The sequence below is a fragment of the Nipponia nippon genome, unplaced genomic scaffold (genome assembly GCF_047370975.1).
Source record: "Nipponia nippon isolate SJK-2023a ecotype South Korea unplaced genomic scaffold, ASM4737097v1 scaffold_86, whole genome shotgun sequence".
Classification (NCBI taxonomy): domain Eukaryota; kingdom Metazoa; phylum Chordata; class Aves; order Pelecaniformes; family Threskiornithidae; genus Nipponia; species Nipponia nippon.
In genome coordinates, this window is record NW_028262409.1 from 85,931 (window position 1) to 93,402 (window position 7,472).

The window sequence follows — 7,472 nt, forward strand, 5'->3', positions numbered from 1 at the left end:
TGGGAAGGCTTTGAGCTGAGAGCACACTGCGTGGGAGAGATCTTCACAGCCCTCTACATGGTAAGTCTCTGGCTGCAGAGCAATGTAGCTTTTGCTCATGGAGGAAAATCCAAAAGGTAGCACATCCCACAGCCTATGGGATCTTTCAGGAGGCTACTCACAGATTTCTAGTATAGAGGAGGAGGACATGCTTCAGAGCAGGGCCTCCCTGCTGCACTATCAGAATGACAGGGCATGATGGCTGCCTTCTCCCAGGGATGGCTGCAGGGTGTGAAGGTGGGTGTGCAGCCAGGGGTGCCCAGGGCTGTCCTTCCGAGCAGGGTCCCGGCACCCCAGGGGCTGTGTGCTGGGGCAGGGACTCTGCCTCCTGCCAGGGTCAGCACTCAGCCTGCCCGGGGAGCTCCTCATGGTTCTGCAGGGACAAGGTGTGGGTGGAAGGAGAAACCCCTGGCAGGGTAGGGCAGGGTCCTTATGATGTTGAGAGGCTGCTACATGGGACCGTGAGGCTCACACATCAAGTTCATGCCCAGGTCATTTCCAAAGGCACTTTTCATGAGTCTATTCAGGGCAGGGCTTTCCTGCTTCAGTCTCTGCTTTCCTCAATTTTTGCTTCCACTTCTCTATCTCAGCTTGGTGGGAATGGAAACACAGTTGTGTGCGTTAGAGAAAGGGCTGAGACTCCTAAGCCATCACACTGAGGTTTACTGGGAACTTCAGCAAGTGCCTTCACCCCCACCAGCCCACAGATAACATCAGCATCACCTTTCCAGGTTCATCAGGGTTTGCGTGACCTGTTCTTTAACACCTGCACACACAGAGCAGCTGCAGGGTGTGCTGTGTCCTGAGGCTGACTGCCCTGCACTGTCACCGTCCGGGAGGAGGTGTGCAGTGCTGGGTAAGCGAAAGGCTTTCCTGAGTGCCCCCTGTCTGCCTCCTTGCCTCCCTCCACTGCTCTTGGTGTTGATGTCAGGCTCTCTGGGAATGGGCTGCAGAGTCAGGCACTGATCTTGTGGGTCCTCCCATTCAGGTGTGTTTATGGCAATGAGGGGTCCCAGCTTTCCTCTAACCTGTGATGCTCTGGGCAATGCAGTCTGTGAGGCTTGGGAATGAGCTGACCCTCCCTTAACCAGATGCCATCATTAGCACATCTGGCTACCTCCTTGGGGTGTCCTTCCAAGCTGTGAGCTGCCTTCCAGGATGCAAAACTGCCCTATAGCACCTTCATGTTATCTGAAGGCCCCATGGAGAAGTGCAGAGATGCTATAACAGAGAAAATGCTGATGGGTTTGTGAAAAGAGCCACGTGTGTCCTGGGCTAAATGTGGGGTGCTGAGAAATTGAGAAAGGGTGAGACATTTAGTGGTCTGCAGTGGATCCCTCTGATCTCAGCAGTGTCTGGTGGCTTCTCAGGGTAATGTGGGAGTGTGATCACCCTCCATCTCAGAAAAATGCAAGCCCAGGGCAGCTGGGAACAAGATGGATAAAAAGATTGGCTCTCCTCCCTCTGCACTAAGCCACAGGCACTCCTCTTGACTCACAGAACTCCCTCTGCCCTGAGGGAAGTCGAAATGCTGAGGCTTTCTGACATCCAAACACACTCCCCAGGGGAGATGGAGGGAAGCTGTAAAACTAACCTCTCCAACTGCCTTCTGCCATCCCCGTTCCTTAGCACTGGGAGTGCAGATGCTGACAGGCCTGTCTGCACTAGAAGCAGTTTCATCTGACAAAGTCAAACACCAGCACTGGACCCTGTGCTCACCATTCTCATGAAATGTTTCCTGCACAGCAGGGCTGACTCCTCGGCAGCCAGTGGGAAGAGCCCCTACTCCTCATGGCACACTCAGCCAGTGCCAACCTGAGCTCCAGGCACAGAGCTGAAGGAAGGTCTCCTAGAAAAGGAAAAGGGTGGGTGCATGAAGCAAGGAGAGGGTCCGGGGGAAATGAACTTGATTTTGCTCAGAGAAGTTCATCCTAACTTGTTGCTGCCTTTCCTTCCTTGAACAGTGCCCCATGCCGAGAAGAAGAAAATGTCCAACAGCAGCTCCATCACCCACTTCCTTCTCCTGGCATTCGCAGGCACACGGGAGCTGCAGCTCTTGCACTTCTGGCTCTTCCTGGGCATCTACCTGGCTGCCCTCCTGGGCAATGGGCTCATCATCACCACCGTAGCCTGCGACCACCGCCTCCGCACCCCCATGTACTTCTTCCTCCTCAACCTCTCCATCCTTGATCTGGGTTCCATCTCCACCACTGTCCCCAAATCCATGGCCAATTCCTTGTGGGGCACCAGGGACATCTCCTATGCAGGATGTGCTGCCCAGCTCTTTCTGTTTGCATTTTTTATTTCAGCAGAATTGTATCTTCTCACAATCATGGCCTATGACCGCTACGTGGCCATCTGCAAACCCCTGCACTACGGGACCCTCCTGGGCAGCAGAGCTTGTGTCCACATGGCAGCAGCTGCCTGGGGCACTGGGTTTCTCAGTACTCTGCTGCACACGGCCAATACATTTTCACTCCCCCTCTGCCACGGCAATGCTGTGGACCAGTTCTTCTGTGAAATACCCCAGATCCTCAAGCTCTCCTGCTCAGATGCCTACCTCAGGGAAGCTGGGCTTCTTGTGGTTAGTGTCTGTGTGGGCTTTGGTTGTTTTGTTTTCATTGTGCTGTCCTATGTGCAGATCTTCAGGGCTGTGCTGAGGATCCCCTCACAGCAGGGACGCCACAAAGCCTTTTCCACGTGCCTCCCTCACCTGGCTGTGGTCTCCCTGTTTGTCAGCACTGCCATGTTTGCCTACCTGAAGCCTCCCTCCATCTCCTTCCCTGCCCTTGACTTTATGGTGGCAGTGCTGTACTCGGTGGTGCCTCCAGCAGTGAACCCTCTCATCTACAGCATGAGGAACCAGGAGCTCAAAGATGCAGTGTGGAGAATGATGACTGGATGTTTTTCTGAAGCAATAAACTGTCCATTTTCTTATGCATATCACTTATAATGTATCTTATTTCAGGCTCAGCCTTTCTTCTGGAAGTTTGGTGGTTGTGGTATTTTTTTTTTTTTTTTATTCAGTTTTACTTGTTATAATGTTGTGCACAAAGATTTGTCATTTTTCATACTAATAGCGTCTAATTCACTATCTACCTTTCTAGTGTTACCCAGAGCCTTGAAATTAGAGCCATGTTCTCTGTGCATTTAAAAATAAAGGACCTTGCAGCGACTTTTTTGTCTGAGACTTTCCTTTTTCGGAGACTTTCTCTGGAGCTGCACGGCACTGCGTTTGTGGTGACGTGGAGGGGGAAAGAGTCTCAGCACAGCAGCACGGCCAGGCAGCACCAGCCCTTGGTCTTTCCAGAGCTGCTCTCTTCTAAATTCCACACTCTCTTTCTGAGCCCCTCTCCTGGTGTAAGGAAGGATTGCTCTGGCAGCTTGGTCAGAGCCCTTTTGTGTGGCAGTCCTGTGACTGCAGGCAGGGACAGGCAATGGGCACTTCTGTGACAGAGCTGACCACCAGAACAGAGTTTCCATCATACAAGGGGATCTCCTGATGGCAATGCCTGAAAGCTTGGTCTTCTACTTTTTCTCTCAAGAACAAGCCCAAGAAAGCACCCTCAAGAGGAAAACACAGCTAAACTCTTTGAGTATTCAGTGTGGGAGCATGTGGCAGTGTCCTTGCACAGTCAGGCCTCCTGGGGGAGATAGGAAGGACCAGCAGAACAGGCTCTGGGCTCAGCCTGTGGTCGCTGGACAGCCCAGGGAAGCTGCCCCAAGGCAACCGTCACAGAGCAGCCAATAACAATCACCGTTTCCACCACTGGACTGTCATCCCAGCTCGTAGAGGCTGTTTAGCCCTCCACAGTGGCACACCAAGTGACTAGGTCAGAAGTCCATGTTTGTGTTGTACAGAGGTGAGATCACAGAGGAGATATTCCTGGAAGATATGTCAAAGCATAATGAAGAGAGGGAGGTGATTAGGGAAAGCCAAGGTGGCTTCACAAGGGGCAACTTGTGCCTGACTACTCTAGTGGCCTTCTACCATGGAGTAACTGCATTAATGGACAACGGAAGAGCTACAGACGTCACCTGTCTAGCCTTCTGTAAGTCCTCTGATATGGCCCCCCAGAACATTCTTGCTGCTGCTAAGTTGGAGAGATACAGATGTGACAAATGGACTCTTAGATGGATAAGAAACTGGCTGGATGGGTGCATCCAAAGAGTTGTAGGCAATGGCTCCATGTCTGAGTACTAGTACTAGTACTAGTACTGGTACCGAGTGGTGTCCCTCAAGGGTGCATACTGGGACCAGTACTGTTTAATATCTTCATCAGTGACATAGTCAGTGGGATTGAGTGCACCCTCAGCAAGTTTGCAGATGACACCAAGCTGAGTGGGACAGTTGATTTGCTTGAGGGGAGGGATGACATCCCGAGGCACCATGACAGGCTTGAGTAGTAGGTCCATGCAAACTTCATGAAGTTCAATAAGGCCAAGTGCAAGGTCCTACACGTGGGTCGGGGCAATCCCCCCTCTCAGTAAAGACTGGTAGATGAATGGATTGAGAGCAGCCCTGCAGAGAAATGCTTGGGGATAGTGGTGGGTAGAAACTTGGACACGGGCCGGCAATGTGTGCTTGCAGCCCAGAAAGCCAATCCGGGGCTGCCAGAACAAAGCACATCGAGCAGGTTGAGGGAAGTGATTCTCCCCTCTACTCTGCTTTTGTGAGACCCCACCTGGAGCCCTGCGTCCAACTCTGGGTCCCCAGTACAAGAAAGACACGGACCTGTTAGAGCAGGTCCAGAAGAGGGCCGCAGAAATGATGCGAGGGCTGGAACACCTCTGCTATGAGGTAAAGGTGAGAGAGTTGGCGTTGTTCAGCCTGCAGCAGAGAAGGATCCAGGGAGACCTCCTTGCAGCCTTTCAGTTTATAAAAGGGGCTTATAGGCATAACGGAGACTATTTAACACAGCCTGTAATGACAGGACAAGGGGCAACGGTTTATAAACTGAAAGAAAGTAGGTTTGGCTTCTACACAAGTAAGACATTTTTTCACAATGAGGGTGGTGAGGCACTGTGACAGGTTGCGCAGAGAAGTTGTGGATGCCCCATCATAACTCCTTGAGGTACAATGGTCTTGCGGTCAGGATCCCTGAACTGCCTGAGGAAGGCTGGGAAGAGGATGAGCTGTCCTCTAAGGCAGTTGGAGAAAGGGACACAATTTTAGGACCTGGTAGTCCCTGAGAACTTGGAAGACCATGGACTTCTGCTAGAAAGGCATGGCTGAAAGGAAGATGGAAGGTGATCCCTGACCCAACATGGTGGGAATGCTTTCCTGGGTATGCTTTTCACAAGAAGACAAGGCAGGACTGGTGGAAGGTATGGAGGGCAGCTTTGGCTGCAGTGCGAGTGAGGTGGTAGAGTAGAAAACCCTGCGGGAAGTGAGCAAGACAAATTGTAGGAGTGCTGAGGAGAGAGGAAGGATGACCTCCCCCACCTGCTGGCAGTGCTCTTCCTCATGCAGCCCAGGGTGGCGTTGTCCGCCTTTGCTGCAAAGGTGCAAAGCCAGGAGAAGAGAAGGCTATGGGGAGACCTCCTAACAGCCTTCCCGTACCTTTTGGATGTCATCAAGGAAATGGAGCCAGGTTCTTCACTGTTGTGCATGATGGGAGGATGAGGGCCCACAGGCATCAGCTGAAACAAGGGAGGAAAAACTTCCTTCCCATCAAGACACTCAAGCACTGAAGCAGGTTTCCCAGAGACCTTGTGTCATCTCCATCCTCGGAGCTTTTCAAGCCCAAAATGAATAAGCAACCAGGTGTGAGCCCAGAGCTGACCCTGCTCTGAGCAGGAGGTGGGCTTAGACACCTCACGAGATCCCTTCCAGCAGAAATGAGTCGGCATTTCCTTCCACCACAGATCATGCCTCCCTGATGGGTGGCAAAGCTCTCACGTTCCCAGTGACCACTGAAGTCAGCCAGAAAGAAGTTGGGTCAGATGATCTGTGGTGTTCTTGTCTCGCTCCAGGCATTGTTGCTCCCATGCAGGGCTGCTTGGCAGGTACCCCCAGACAGCCTGGTCGGTTCCTTTGCTTCACTTTTTCTTTCCTTTTTCCCTTTTCCCACTCACAATTTCTTCCCCTTGACCATCCTTGTACCCTCCCATGCAAACAGCCCATCTCTGTTTTCCCTTTCCTCCTTGGCCCTAGTTCGCCTCTTTCTGCCCTCATTTGCTGTTTCTGAGCTTGTCACCATGGGAATTCCTACCCTGGTCAGCAATGCCATTAAACTCGTACCTCCTTCTATTATCTGTAGTGTTTTGGAATTCTGATAGTCTTATCTTGGCAGAGGCACCACATGGCAGGGTGAGCCACCTGTGCGCACCCATTAACAGCTGGCCCAATGGAGCTTCACTCTTAGAGGACTTTGAGACACTCTGGGATTCAGTCAGTAGAAACCTCACCAAGCTTTGCACGGAGAAGCAGCAAGTCCTTTCTTGGGGGCAGAATAACCCCAAACACCAGGGCCGACTGGGACCTGGACCACTCAGGAGTGACCCTGAGGCAAAGAGCCTGGGCATTACGAGGGATGCCATCTGAGCCAGTGGGGCATGCTCACCAGGAGTAAGGCCAACTGCATACAGGGCTGCATTGGGGGGAGCATGGCCACCCAGACAAGGGAGTTATCATCCCCCTTGCATCAGCACCAGTGTGGCCACATCCAGGCTCGTGTGTCTGCATGTGGGGCTCCCGGTTGTGGAGGAAAGAGGAGGAACTGGAGAGGCTCCAGAGGAGATCTGCCAGGATGGGGTCTGGGGCCTGTGTGGAGAAGCAGAGGGACCTGGGCTTCTGCACCTTTTGAAGTGGAGGCTCAGTCACTATAGTGGCAGCCTTCAACTGCTTGAAGGGTGGTTTCAGAGATGATGGAGCTCTTTTTGGTAGTGGGAAGAGAAGGAAACCTCCACAAAGTGCTGCTTGGAAGGTTCAGACTGGAGGTGTTGAAAAAGAAAGGTCACTCAAAGGGTAGCGTTGTGGTGCAAGAGGTTCCCCAGAGGGAGACTGGATCAGCCCATGGCTTTGTGTTTCAAGGAAGAGCCAGTGAGGATGGAGAGCCATCAGTGAAGGTATAGAAATGCCAGGGTGAGGGCTGGTGGTGAAGGAAGATGGGTGTCTGCAGCCTGGATGGAAAGAGGTGCAGGCATGGGACAGTGTAGGACAGCCTGCTGTCGAGATGGGCAAGGGCTGTGGCAAGACTGAAAGGCCCAAAGGAACCAAGGTCTTTGTCCCCTTGGCTATGGCAGTGACCTCTGCCACTGAGGCCTTCAGGCAGAAACTTTATTTTGAGGCTCTGGACTTTGTTGCTTCCTTGCCCCTGCTTGGGGATGCCAGGAGGTGTTGCACAGTTTCTCTACACTTGGCACTGCTCGCCCTCACATCCCACTGCCCCCAGGAAGAGCCCTGAGCCACGCGTGAGGGACAGGATCTG